This window comes from Cornus florida, unplaced genomic scaffold, assembly GCF_030987335.1.
Source record: "Cornus florida cultivar Cherokee Brave unplaced genomic scaffold, ASM3098733v1 CherokeeBrave_3.0.0_Hap2_Chr05, whole genome shotgun sequence".
NCBI classification, from domain to species: Eukaryota; Viridiplantae; Streptophyta; class Magnoliopsida; order Cornales; family Cornaceae; genus Cornus; species Cornus florida.
The window spans coordinates 34,432,770-34,448,374 of record NW_026775575.1 but is presented as its reverse complement, the minus strand read 5'-3'; the positions used below and the strand labels follow the sequence as shown (position 1 = coordinate 34,448,374).

The following is a 15,605-nucleotide window of genomic DNA, read 5'->3' as shown; positions in this document are numbered from 1 at the left end:
GTAATACCCCTAATTTTAAAAGGGTAGTCTCGGCATTTTAATTATTGTTTTATTGCATTTTTATTTTACTTATTTGCTTAATTGTTTTACTTCTTGTTATTTAATTGAGTTAATTGAATTAATTGTTTTAATTGTTTAAATGGGTTAATTGTATTATGTATTTTATTTAAATGAGTTAATTAGTTTATTTGATTAAATTAGTTTTATTAATCATTAATGTTAAATTAGGGTTTTTTTTTTATTCTTTTATGAAATCACGTATTAGCCGACTAAAATTTAGTTAGGTTTTTCGTCTCTGATTATAATTGGACTTAGGTTTTATATTTGCCTATAAATATATGTAATAAGTCTGCCTAGGGTTTTAGAACCCTATTCATGGTACAGTGGAGGCAAAAAGACGTAACGGAGAATTGTGAGAAAAATAGAGAGATTAAGGTTGGGGTTTCTGGCTGTGGATTAAAGGACGGACCAAGGAGGAGGGAAGGTATTGCTTGTGGATTTAAACCAAAGCAGTAGGAGGTTAACAGTGAACAGAGGTCATCAAAAAACTTAAGAAGACGACGCCGAGGTTTTAATTCAAAATCTCACAGGCAAGTTTTATTCTTACTGATGAGCACTGAAAAGTGTGCATTTAAACCTGTTAAGCTTAAGCATTCTAGTACCTTTATCTATCTTATTTTGCCGTTTTAGACTTATTACGTGTTATTTATATTTTCAGGCACTAATCCCAAAATTGAGCTAACTCAGCCAAATAAGAGCTTAATTGAAGCAATCCTGAGATAAACCAAAGGAGGGAGCAAAGTGGAGAAAGCAAGGAGCAAAAAGGAATCAAAGTTGTGCAGCTGAAAAGTTCGATCGATCCAACTTAGAGTTCGATCGATCGAACATCTATGATCGGTCACAGTACTTCTCGATAGATCCAACCTTGGCCTTTGCTGAAATTCCAAGTTTGATCGATCCAACATCACCTTCGATCGATCGAACCCTATTTTGTCCTATTCAAATGATTGATCTTATCCACAGCTGTACGCCTACCAACCACTTTTGTCCTTTTCCCCATAAATATCTTCGAAATATCTCAGCCTTGTTCTTATCCGGAGGAGTCAGATCACTTCGATCGATCCAAGATGCAGTTTGATCGATTGAACCCATCTTCGATCGATCCAAGTTAAGGTTCGATCGATCGAACTTCCTCCAGCGAGAAAAAGTTAAAGTCCAGCTCATTTATTCTGTCTTTCACCCAATCATTGGAGAACATGCCTTGCACGACCACAGCTCATCATAGGGTGTATTTGACCAACCTATATAAAGAATATAATACACTTTTTGGTGGGGAGTCTAGAGTCTCTTGTCACACATTGAAAATCATCTTGGAGGCTATTCTTGGAGAGGAAGAAAGGAGAAAGCTAGAGCAACCATTGGAGGAGATCTTCATCTACAAGGAGCAGCCATGGAGTTAGTCCTTGAGGGTTGGATCATCACTACCATGAGTGGCTAGACATCTTCTTGGGGCTAGAGTTAGCCCCAAGCATGCTTTCTATACTCTAATCTTGTGTATTATTGAGGGATTAGTGTTGTATGATACATCTTGATATTCATGTATATATAAATCTTGATTATTTCATGGTTTGTATGGTTTAATGCTTCCAATTGACTATTCTATTCTACCCATATGTCTATGTATACTAGAGTAGGATATTCATGTGTTTATCTCTAGATTTAGTGTTTTTGATGCATGTCTATATGTATTGATGCTATAGATCTAGAGATTATCAAGATGATGTGCTTAATGAATGCTATTTTGGTTCATTTGATGGTTTGTGCCTATTCTTGATGGTTTGTACCTCTCCCCTAGTCTAGATAGCTTTATTTTCATGCTAGTAGTGTAGATTTAGTGTACTGGTAGTATAATGTTAGATGGGAGGACAATCTACTCTTGATGTTTGATGTTCCATGCTTGTGAGTCTAAATGGCATATTCCTCTAATATTGTGTTGCATGTGGATTGTGAGCTTAATGAAGGATTAATGACTTGCTTTGATCTATTGTGCTATCCCCATGTTGTCTAGACAATATATGCTCTATTGCTTAGATATATTGTGCTCTTCATATGATGTTTAGACAATACTTGCTTGATTTTTCATCCTTGCCTATTGAATCAACCTAATGCACACACACCCTTATCATATTGCAACACACCCATTACCCTCAATTGATCACTTGTTAGTAGTATAGAAAAGTATTGCTTGGTGGTGATCTCTACACCCCAAGACCTCTCTCTCTTGTTTACCTCATATTATTTTATTTAGTTGAATTCAATTTAGCTTAATCAACCAACCAACCAATTGTGTGATCACTTGACCTACTAACCCTAATTACCATAATTCACAATTCAATACACCATCAAATCCCTTGGGACGATCCCTACTCGCCCTATCTATATTTTATATAGAGAAAGGTAGTAGTGGCTTTTTATAAATGTAAAACTTGGCCACCTCCTAAACACACACAACTCTTCAAGCTTGACTTGGTATCGCGACCCTTGTAAAGGACCCGGTCAGTTTTTGGCGCCGTTGCCGGGGATTTTTTAAATTGGCAACGTCGAATTGTGAAATTCAATTAGGATTAGTACTCTTTTGATCGTGTCTTTACTTTCTTTTTATTTTCTGTTTTTGATTACTTATTAAGTTTGTTCTTCATTAACAAGGTGCATTGAGCAAGGAGCTAGCAAAGAACTTCCAAGCTAAGGAGCAAAGCAAAGCAAAGGAAAAATGCTTAAAATGAAGAGTTGCTAAAAAAAAAAAAAATTTTGCTAAGCTAAGCTTTTAAATTTGGAGTTGAAGTGCTAAAGGACTATTGTGAGACCTTCTTACTCAACCTCCTTAGTTAAATCGGGGGCCCACGTGGAGGCATTTATTTGACATACATTGCATTTGAAATTTGTGGTTGTGAAGTTTTAATTGCATTGTTGAGAAAGTTGCTTATTCGTGTTGCATTGTGCATGCATGGTCGTCGTTCATTGAGACCTACTCTTGTTCCTCTTGATTTGCATTTAGAATCCATTATTAGGAATCCAATGGGAAGAGGAAGTTCACATAGAACCAATCTACCAATGGATGCTCTCAGTGATGATCATGTTGAAGACCTTGGTCACATAGACCAACAAGGCATCCTTCACCCTAATGTGCAAAATGATAATATGCAAGTTCCATTTGGCATGCCTAGGCCATACATTCATCAACCTCCTCAACAACAAGGCCAAATTCCAATGGGAATTCCAAGGCCAATGTATGCACCACAACCCCCCATCATTAATCAAGCTCAATATAACCAAGGTGTCCATGTTGCACCTCAAGTTGCTAATCCACCACTCGCATTGAGAGATCACTATGTGCCTAATGAGTATAATGCACCCACATGCATTCAATTGCCACCATTTAGAGCACACCATTATGAGATTAAAGCACAAACTATCCAAATGCTACCTAACTTTCATGGACTTCCTAGTGAAGAACCTTACAAGCATTTGGATGAGTTTCTTGAAGTTTGTTCTACCGTTCGATACACGGACATGCCGGAAGAAGTTTTAAGGCTGAAACTTTTTCCATTCACCCTTAAAGATAAGGCGAAGTATTGGTTCAACAACCTTAGGCCTTTTTCTATAACTTCTTGGGCAGAAATGCAACAAGAATTTTTGAAAAAGTACTATCCGGTTTCGAAGACCAATGCTATGAGAACCGCCATTAGGGAATTCACACATGGGGAGGGAGAAACTTTCCATGAGGCATGGGAACGCTTCAATGAATTGCTTAGGAAGTGTCCTCACCATGACATGCCTAAATGGCAATTGGTCCAATTCTTCTTTGAAAGCTTATCGGACAATTATAAAGGCATGGTTGATGCTTCAATGGGAGGTTCTTATATAGACCGGCAAGAGGAAGACGTGTGGCGTCTTTATGAGAGCATGAGTGAAAACTCTTTGCATAGAACATTGTCATCTAGGAATGGTAGAAATTCTCAAGGTAGAAAGAGTGTTGGCTTACATCAAGTTGACCACTCAAATGATATAACCGCCGAGAAGAAGTCTTTATCTCAAAAATTTGATCAATTAATCAATCAAAACTCGGCGAATCAAGTGTCTTCCTTTCCTAATCATTCTTCTAGAGCTCAAAATGAATCATGTATGACTTGTTCTAGTGTTCTTCATTCTACTTCTAATTGTCCTCATGGACAAATTCAAAATGAACCCATTGAGCAAGTTAATGCAACATTTGTGAACCAAGGGAACAATCCTTATGGTAATCATTACAATCCCGGTTGGAGGAATCATCCTAATTTTTCTTGGAAAAACCAAGAGGAGGGCTCAAACTCTTCCCAAGTCAGTTTTCAGGGGAAATACATTCCACCTCCACTTCAAAACCAAGGATCCCAAGGTTCAAGACCATATAACTCACAAGGAAATCAATTTGCTAATTCTCATTTTCCTAACCAATCATATTCTCAAGGAAATTCTAGAGGTTCCGCTTTTGAGGAAAAGGTTTTAATTGCTTTGGGCACTCTAGAAGCAAATACTCAATTGTTGCATTCTCATTCTCAGTCGATTGCCAAGCTAGAAACCCAAGTAGGGCAAATAGCTGAAACACTTAATGCTAGAGAGAAGGGAAAGATGCACGTGAATGCCCTAATCAAACAACAATGTGTTATAGAAACCAAATCCTCATTGGAAGGGCATAATGTTGAGCATGTCAATGCGGTAACAACCTTGAGAAGTGGTAGGGTAGTAGACAATCAAGTTAGAATGCCTAATGAAGAGAGTGAACCGGTACAACCTCAAGTTGTCACCCGTCCCGTTCCACACACTATTCCTCCTTCATTGCATGTGCATGATCTTGAGAATGAGAAGCCCTCAAATTGTGAGTTGAAAGATGATTTCCAAAGAGATTCATTGAAAACAGTGTTGAAAAATGTGTTTGAGAAAAGTTCTTTGAAAAATGTTATTCATGATTCTTCTTTGAAAAGTGATTTGAAATCCAATGAATCGAACAAGTCCAATGCTGAAAATTCTTTGAAAGAAAATGCTGAAAGAGTTTTTGAAAAAGCTCCATTTCCGGACGCCTTGAAAGGGTCCATTTCAAAAGAAAGGCAAAAGACCAAGAATAATGAGATAATGGATATGTTTAGGCAAGTCACAGTTAATCTTCCACTTTTGGATGCAATTAAGCAAATTCCGGCTTATGCCAAATTCTTAAAGGACTTATGCACCCAAAAGCGGAAGAACAAGAGCCAAACATCAAAAAAGGTGGTCTTAACCGAACAAGTGAGTTCCATTCTACAACACAACACTTTGCCAAAGTTTAAGGATCCCGGTGCACCTACAACATCTTGTGTCATTGGTGAACATGTCATCAACCGGGCACTTCTTGACTTAGGGGCTAGTGTTAACCTTCTTCCCTATTCGGTTTATGTCAAATTGGGCCTAAGTGAATTGAAACCGACGTTGGTGGTTTTACAACTTGCCGACCGATCCATTAAGAAGCCTAGGGGGATAATTGAGGATGTGTTGATTAAGATTGATAAGTTCTTCTTCCCGGTTGACTTTGTCGTCATTGACATGGAACCGGTGCCCAATCCAAAGAACCAAATTCCGGTTATCCTTGGCCGTCCTTTCTTGGCAACCTCAAATGCCAACATAAATTGTAGGACGGGGATAATGAAGATTTCTTTTGGGCACATGAGAGTGAAGTTGAACATCTTTAACCCCACACCCAATCCATTTGACAAATATGAAGAAGAGGTTAATGTGGTAGAGGAATATCATGATCTTGCTTGTGAAAGAAATGAGCTTTTGTGCATGAACAATGTTTCAAAACCTTCATCTTCATCTTCAGCATTGCATGCCAGAAAAGTGATTTCGAACTCTTGTTGTGAAAGGGCGTGGAAGCCCAAGGAAGGTTTTGACAAAGAACTCAAGACGTCTTTTGAGTTTACCCCAACAAGTTCTTCTAAGAACCACTTGTTGGGAGTGACTCGAAACATCTCTCATCCCAAAAAGGAGGGGATGCATTGCAAGATCTTTGATCCGGGCTAAAAGAGCCCAAGGTCTTGCTAGAGACGTTAAAGACTAGCACCGAAATTCGTAGGATGTCAAAACCCTATTCCTCCTCATTTCTATCTTGCATTTTGATTCTTGCGAAGTCTAGATACTGTTTTTGTGGTTCATATAAATTGGAAGGAACTGAGTAAGGGATTGCATGAGCATTCAAGTCATTTTGAGCATTTAGGCATAATTTCGATCGATCCAAGTCTTGGTTCGATCGATCGAACTTTGGTTCGATCGATCCAACTATGGACTCGATCGATCCAGCTCTCATTTTGCACCCAACACTTAGAAAAATTTTGGACCTGCATCCAAATTCCAAAATGCATGCTCTCGGGATCTCCAAATTCTCAAAAATTCGATCGATCGTAAACCATTTCGATCGATCGAACTACCTTTCGATCGATCCAACATATGGTTCGATCGATCATGAGTCCTAACACTTAGAAAAATTTTGGACCTGCATCCAAACTCCAAAATGCATGCTCTCGGGACTTTTCAAAATTTTTCATGTTCGATCGATCGAATTCCAAGTTCGATCGATCCAAGGTTCCAGCACATATCAACTCTTGAACCCTTAAACTTGTACATTCTTTATCCTCTTCGATCGATCGAAATCTTTCTTCGATCGATCAAAATTTGCATCTCATTTAAAAAAAAAAAAAATTCAAAAAAAAAAAAAAATGCCATTAAGAGTGGAGACCTAAGTTCGATCGATCGAACTCCATCTTCGATCGATCGAACTCTGCATATCGTGTTTTTAAAAATATAATCGAGTTGGATCGATCACTTTGGATCGATCCAACTTCAAAAGGAAACCACAACCTAGTCTCCCTCTTCTCTCAATCCGGCCAACCTCCATTCCAATCATCTTCCCCACCTCCGGCGAGCCAATTCCGGCAAGGTAGAGCCTTGTTTTCACCGCGGCTTCGCACTCTTTCTCTCATCTCATCCCTCTCGGTTTTGAGGTAAATCGCAAGCCACTTCTTGATTTAAAAGTTTAATCAATGCATGATTCATGATTTTCTATATTGATTTATGTTGTATGTGTATTAATCATCCATTTTGAAGCATCAATTTCACGATTATGGTATACATATTCACACATGCATTTGGCCGAACCAAATTGGGGATTTTTGATTTGATTTGGCATTTGGGGAGTGTTTGGATGTTGAGGATGGGATGTTTGGTGTGTAGATGGGCCCACAAACACGTTTGTGTGGGCCCCGTGCTCTAGATCTCACAGATCTGTGACTTTTCAAATTCGGCATTCGCACAGTTCGATCGATCGAACTCGTTCTTCGATCGATCGAAGTAGTGAACTTCATTTCACTACCTTCGATCGATCCAATCTTGTGCACTTTCATGCTTCGATCGATCCAAGTGTTAGATTGATCCAATTCACTTCGATCGATCCAACTTTTGGACATTTTTCACTTCGATCGATCGAAAATTTCTGTGATCGATCAAACTTAAAGTTCGATCGATCGAACTTTCACAGATCATACATACACACTCCATTCATCTTATGTTGTCTTCATGCTATCTTTATATGCATAATGCCTGTGATATTCCACATTGGATGCATTTCATACCTACATTGCTTAGCATGATTCACATTTCATCATCATCATAGATTCATGTCATCCGTATTTTGTCTATCTTATTTGGCATACATGTTTCTATTATGCACTTAAATTCTTATATCTGGCACGGACTTATATTGAAATTTTCTTGTCCTTTTACAGATCACGCCTCCGCGGTATAAGAGTACAGCCAGGAGATCTTCGGGGCCACAGTGACCCCGGAGACATATGCGGCCCAGGATAGAGATGGTTGCAGAGCCATCTCATGCTCAGGCAGAGCCCGCACAGGCTACTCCCCTTCAGTCCCCACCCCACAAGGCTGAGGAGGGAGCTGACCACATGCCATCTACATCCCAGGCTCCTCCAGCCTTCACACCATCACCTTCTCCTGTGCGCCATCAGGCAGATGCTGACCACATGCCATCACCGCAGCCACCTCTACTGGCTCAGCGCCGTGACCAGTTGCTGCCGAGATATGCAGCCATGACCGTCGCTCAGGAGTCGTACTTCGATACTGCGTACTTCTCCGAGTCTATCCTGACCCGGTCTGGCTATCAGGATATCATGCAGTGGGGCCTCTCAGCCATCTTTGCCCCAGTCACCGGCCTTGTATACCCGCGACTGGTGCGGTTATTCTTTCAGCATCTCCGGCCCTCACCACGATCTACCGCAGAGATGATCACTACACTGGACGGCCACGAGATTGTCATCACAGTTGACACTCTGGCCCGTGCTTGGCGGTGCCCACACCGGTGTCCACCTGAGCTTGCAGAGATATACCCGAGGCTACATAGGCCTTCATTTTCTGACATGGCTATCTCCTTGACAGGCCATCATGCCGGTGGTCAGACATTCGCCACCAGGACCTTCTTGCCTGATGACCTCTGGTTCATTGACACAGTTCTTTTCCAGAACATTTACATAGCGAGCCACAAGATCCAGAGGCGTCATGACTATTGACAACTCTTTATGCTTTTTACACGGGCTGCTGGGTATCTATCTCAGTCCTCATCTGGAGCGTGATGAGGTTGCTGTATGATTCTTTCATTTCCAAGAAGGACCCTAAGCGGTCCAAGGTCCTGCCCTTCGGACACCTCATCACGCAGATCCTTCTTGACCAGCGCTACAGAGTGCCCCCAGATGAGGAGCCCCTTGCACGGTCCAGCTTCTATAGGAGGAGCGACAGGAATAAGAGCTACAATGCTCTTATTCGGAGTCTTCAGGAGCCAGCTGTAGAGGCAGCAGCTGACCTAGAGGAGGAGGAGGCAGCCCAAGCACAGCCGGCACCTCCAGCAGTAGCAGATATAGCAGCGGATGACGCACCAATCGGTTCGACTACCGATCGCATGGACATTGACCTGGAGCGACCTGCGGAGGAGTATGTCGATGCTGCAGTTGATGCTGATGCCGATGATACCAGTGATCGAGCCGCTGCTCAGGAGCGAGTTCAGGAGTCTTCTTCAGAGGCATCTCTGCCTGAGTCTCCAGTTCCCACTCCCGGATTCGGAGCACGCTTACAGACACTGGAGAAGGACGTAGCAGCCATGCAAGCTGACATCACTGCCCACCGAGCTGAGTTCACCTCTTTCAGGGCGGATGTCATGGCTTGTTTTGCCGATCTTTCCAGCCGACTCCCTACACCTGCACCCGCACCTGCACCTCCAGCCACTGCAGATCTTCACGATCAGGCCTCCTGAGACTCCACTTCCAGTTGTTCTATGCTTTCATTTCTTTTATTCTGGATCTGTATTATACTGTCACTGTTACTGTATTATATTTTGCGGCCGGTCTGTCGGCTTTATTATTTTATTGATGTACCTGCACTTTATATTCTCTATATATTGCTTCTTGATTATGGATGTCTCTTAGTATCTCATATTTGTATGTTTGACTCCATCAGGTACACCACAGTGACTTCAGTGAGAGAGTGCTGCCTAATTTTTCAGGACCATTCTTACAACTCTCTCTCTATTCTCTATTTATCCCATCTTACACTTGCATGTCCACTGTGCACTGATTATCCTATCTTGTTATCTAATGAGTTTATCCGAGTGCAAACTTTTCAGGACCATAGTTTATCCCAAGTTTGGGGGGGCCATGCCACCCACTTTGGATACTTCTATCCCGATCATTCATGTCTAAAGCACTGGTATACTCTTTCCTTTGTTCTCTTCACACATTGAGGACAATGTGCACTTTAAGTTTGGGGGTATTGGTGTATGTTTTAGTGTTATTTTAAAATTCAAATTTTGAGCATGTCTTGTGTATTTGAGGGATATTTCTATACTTGGTTCATTTCTAGCTATGATTTTGATCTTTTGAGGACTATATTGCTTAAAATTTAAAAATTGCTTGACTTGAGAGTCCAATATTCCTTGTATGCCTTGAGGATGCCATTTAGGAGTAAATTTTTCAAAAGATTGATATCTTGCTTGCATTTGTGGTCCACATCATCCTGATTTTGTGATTGTTTTGAGATTCATTCTAGGATTCTACACTAGCACCGGCGCACGCTAGCATTCAATTGTGGGGTACATGCTTTGTTGATTATTGAATTGGTTATATCCCAATTGGGCTAGTAGTGCATTGAAAGCTTTCATTCTTGATAAAGGTGGATAACAACCCATTTTCATTGAGTAGCCGGGATTCTTGCCTCATTAAGCAGTGAACTTCTCGCGCCGAAAGGTGGAGGGCCCAAACTCTAGGTTAATAATTGAATTGAAAAAAAAAAAAAAAAAAAAAAAAGAAGAAGAAGAAAGAAAAGAAAAAAAAAAAAAAAGAAGAAGTTGCAAAAAACAATAAAAGTGAGAACTTCTCCCAAAAGGTGAGAAGTAGGAAATTATTAGATGGTTGTCGTCTTGATTTGTAGCCTAGTTGATTTGAGTTTGTAAGTCCGTAGGGGTGTCTTAACACCTAATGCCCTAAAGCCATCTGGTTTGGGAGTCATTGACCTAAAGCTCGCTACATGAATCCTCTAGAAAGCTTAAGAGATCAACACATTGCACAATACTTCCATCTTTGATCCTCAATAAAAAAAAATAAAAAAAATAAAAAAAAAAGGAAATAGAGTGAAAAGAATAAGCGCACCTAGAACAATAAAGCTTTAATAAAAGGTCCACTCTCTTATCTTGATGATCGGTACTAGATTTGTGTGCTAGTTTGAGGGTAAGGATGTGATTACTTCTCTAGTTAGCTAAGATAGCAACACACTTAATGCCGGACCTCTCACATGGATTCTAGACTTGTTTTGATTTTCATGATCATTTTCTTGATGTGTGGAGGACCATGGTTGCTTGCTTGATATTGAAATTTTGGGAGATTGCTTAGAAACGGTTGAAAAATTGCATACTTGAGGTAGTTTTCTCCCAATGCTTGTTTGCAACATTGGTGCCTCTTTTGAAAGAATGAGCTTAATGTTTGTGGGTACCATTTCTGGAAACCCTCACGAGACTTTACTCGTCCACTAGGGGTAACCTAGGGGTTTAAAAGGCTTGTTGCATATGCTAAATGCAATCGTGTTCCCTACGAAAGTGGCGCTATCATTTTACTTGCTTTCCAGTTTATACTTGTTTAGTTGTTCATTTCATTCCTTTACTTCTTAGTTCATTGCTAGGGACTAGCAATATTTAAGTTTGGGGGTGTGATGAGCACTGAAAAGTGTGCATTTAAACCCGTTAAGCTTAAGCATTCTAGTACCTTTATCTATCTTACTTTTCTGTTTTAGACTTATTACATGTTATTTATATTTTCAGGCACTAATCCCAAAATTGAGCTAACTCAGCCAAATAAGAGCTTAATTGAAGCAATCTTGAGATAAACCAAAGGAGGGAGCAAAGTGGAGAAAGCAAGGAGCAAAAAGGAATCAAAGTTGTGCAGCTGAAAAGTTCGATCGATCCAACTTAGAGTTCGATCGATCGAACATCTATGATCGATCACAGTACTTCTCGATAGATCCAACCTTGGCCTTTGCTGAAATTCCAAGTTCGATCGATCCAACATCACCTTCGATCGATCGAACCCTATTTTGTCCTATTCAAATGATTGATCTTATCCACAGTTGTACGCCTACCAACCACTTTTGTCCTTTTCCCCATAAATATCTTCGAAATATCTCAACCTTGTTCTTATCCGGAGGAGTCATATCACTTCGATCGATCCAAGATACAGTTCGATCGATCGAACCCATCTTCGATCGATCCAAGTTAAGGTTCGATCGATCGAACTTCCTCCAGCGAGAAAAAGTTAAAGTCCAGCTCATTTATTCCGTCTTTCACCCAATCATTGGAGAATATGCCTTGCACGACCACAGCTCATCATAGGGTGTATTTGACCTACCTATATAAGGAATATGATACACTTTTTGGTGGGGAGTCTAGAGTCTCTTGTCACACATTGAAAATCATCTTGGAGGCTATTCTTGGAGAGGAAGAAGGGAGGAAGTTAGAGCAACCATTGGAGGAGATCTTCATCTACAAGGAGCAGCCATGGAGTTAGCCCTTGAGGGTTGGATCATCACTACCATGAGTGGCTAGACATCTTCTTGGGGCTAGAGTTAGCCCCAAGCATGCTTTCTATACTCTAATCTTGTGTATTATTGAGGGATTAGTGCTATATGATACATCTTGATATTCATGTTTATATAAATCTTGATTATTTCATGGTTTGTATGGTTTAATGCTTCCAATTGACTATTCAATTCTACCCATATGTCTATGTATGCTAGAGTAGGATATTCATGTGTTTATCTCTAGATTTAGTGTTTTTGATGCATGTCTATGTGTATTGATGCTATAGATCTAGAGATTATCAAGATGATGTGCTTAATGAATGCTATTTTGGTTTATTTGATGGTTTGTGCCTATTCTTGATGGTTTGTGCCTCTCCCCTAGTCTAGATAGCTTTATTTTCATGCTAGTAGTGTAGATTTAGTGTACTGGTAGTATAATGTTAGATGGGAGGATAATCTACTCTTGATGTTTGATGTTCCATGCTTGTGAGTCCAAATGGCATATTCCTCTGATATTGTGTTGCATGTGGATTGTGAGCTTAATGAAGGATTAATGACTTGTTTTGATCTATTGTGCTATCCCCATGTTGTCTAGACAATATATGCTCTATTGCTTAGATATATTGTGCTCCTCACATGATGTTTAGACAATACTTGCTTGATTTGTCATCCTTGCCTATTGAATCAACCTAATGCACACACACCCTTATCATATTGCAACACACCCATTACCCTCAATTGATCACTTGTTAGTAGTATAGAAAAGTATTGCTTGGTGGTGATCTCTACACCCCAAGACCTCTCTCTCTTGTTTACCTCATATTATTTTATTTAGTTGAATTCAATTTAGCTTAATCAACCAACCAACCAATTGTGTGATCACTTGACCTACTAACCCTAATTACCATAATTCACAATTCGATACACCATCAAATCCCTTGGGACGATCCCTACTCGCCCTATCTATATTTTATATAGAGAAAGGTAGTAGTGTCTTTTTATAAATTTAAAACTTGGCCACCTCCTAAACACACACAACTCTTCAAGCTTGACTTGGTATCGCGACCCTTGTAAAGGACCCGGTCACTTACTCTCTCCCCTTGACCTGTGTTCTGTGCATACTTAGATGATCTCTAGGATTTTAATCAGACATTAAATGAATCTTGCATGCTTATTATTTGTTAAATTAATTGTCTATACGTGTTTAATTTGATCTGGAATAGTTCTTGCAAATTTAGCTTACATAGTCTGTTCTTGAAGCATATAGAATTGTTAACTATTTTCATTATGGTTATTAATGCAAACTGTGTTAAATAAATGATTGGGATGATACTGGATACAGTTTAGACTCTTAGGTTTAGTATTAATGAATAACAGAAGGGTTGGAAGTGGCCGGAGACGAGGCAGAAGGGTGTAAAAGGGTTCAGGGCTCTCAGAGGGAGAGAGAGCCGACTCCATGGAAGTGGGAGCCAGCTCCCTCAACTAAAGAGCCGGCTCTAGGTGATGGGGAGCCAACTCCCCCATGTATAGATCCGGCTCCAAAGGTTAGGGAGCCAGCTCTCAAGTTTTGAGAGCAGGCTCTCTTATTTTAGTGCATTCTGGAAGTTTTCTGGGCGCTGTTTGAACGATTTCTTTCTTTCCAAACTGTTTTGGGACTTTACTGGGGGTTCTAAATATTAGTTTTATGTAATATTAAAACTTCATATTGCATAATTTATACCTTTATGCTAATGGATTGAACAGTATGAAAGTAAACAATTTTGCATGCTGTTAACGGATATAAGGGATTTAATTGCTTAATTTTATTTGAGCAATTTAACGGACTGTAGCATGATTATAAATCTTGTTTTGGATGCATAATAAGGTCATTTATTTATCAGACTTGATCTATGCTTACTCTGGATTCTAATTACTGAACTATTAAACTTTGTTCTGTCAATTACATGGATTAATGTTTTGGATTCTAGTTGCTGAACTATTAAACTTTGTTCTGTCAATTACATGGATTAATGTTTTGGATTTTAATTCTGAACTATTATATTATGTTATGTCAATTACATGGATGTTATGGACTGTATGCACCGGTATGGGACGGTGGCATACTATAGATAGTTTAGCTCAAAACGTTAAGTGCTACCTACTTTGGAACAAAGGAATGGATTCTAAACGTAAATCCTACTTATATTTGAGTCAGATCAACTGAGTAAGTTGAGTGACTACCTGGATTATTGGTTATTTGTGGTTAAGTCAAATCAACTGAATAAGTTGAGTGACTAATTGGACTAGTTTATCTTATGTCAGATCAATGAACAATTGAATGACATACTCTGGTTTTGGATGGATTTTAAATATATATTTATGGCACCACGATATGAGCTTGAGTCTCAGGATCGTTGGTTAGAGAGTGTATATGCATTGGTATGCATAGCTAGCTATGACAATTGAGGTGTACCCTGTTAGGTCTAGGTACTCATGCCCACCTCTGGTGCGCTTTTCATATTGCCTTCTATTCAGGTTGAGACCCCTTAGTAGTCCAGTGAGAGTCCCTTAATGTGGATATATATATATATGTGTGTGTGTGTGTGTGTGTGTGTGTGTGTGTGTGTGTGTATAAACTAGATAGATATTGTTGAGATATCTAAGATGTATCTGCGTATCGGGTCTCTACTTGGATTGTAGTTAGAATAAAATTTGTTCGTGGGTCGGACCCACTCTTATTTTTCAGGTGTTCAACAGTTCCAGCCTTAGAGCTTGATCGTGCTAAGTAGAGACAATCACTCATTCCTCCACTTACGTAAGATTTCTCTTTATGTTTTAGTTTGGATTTTATTTTCAGTTATTTAGTTCCAGTTGGGATTTTGTTTAGGGGTCCACTAGATGGATTCCCGAGTTATACTCTTGGAGGTTTTGGGAAGTGTGGATTTTATCAATCTTTAACGTTTGAGGATTTTATATTAATAATTCTTTCAGCTTTATTATTTATTTCTTAAATCTTTTTTTGTATTCCTGCTTGTTTACATATTAATTGTTTGGTATCCCTGGGGTTTGGGTTTGGGCTTGGGCCTGATCAACCCATGTCTCGGAGTCGAGGGGTATCACACAAACCATGTCTTAGGGTTCCAAGTCTAAAATGGCATACCAAATGACAAGTCTTTATCATGATATAATGTATAATATAATACCATCAACTTATCTATTCAAATCATGCATCAACAATAAGCTTTATATACTAGATTACAACATTGTAGTAATAGGCTTCTAAAATAATTACCAATAGTAATCAACAAGAATATAAAATTATCACCATAATAAATATAGCAATTAAAGTCAATAAGAATTGTATATAACATCAATAATTCTACACAAGATAAATACATATCATACAGGCTTAAATCAACAAATCCTAAGTCAAATAT

At 39.4% G+C, this 15,605-nt stretch overlaps 1 non-coding gene across 1 annotated transcript; it reads right to left on the bottom strand.

The window, feature by feature from the left end:
- Positions 1-3,724: 3,724 nt before the first annotated feature.
- Positions 3,725-3,833, bottom strand: LOC132310810 (small nucleolar RNA R71). Its single transcript, XR_009482710.1, has one exon. It is a non-coding gene; the product is annotated as a small nucleolar RNA R71 (small nucleolar RNA).
- Between the last annotated feature and the right edge of the window lie 11,772 nt (positions 3,834-15,605).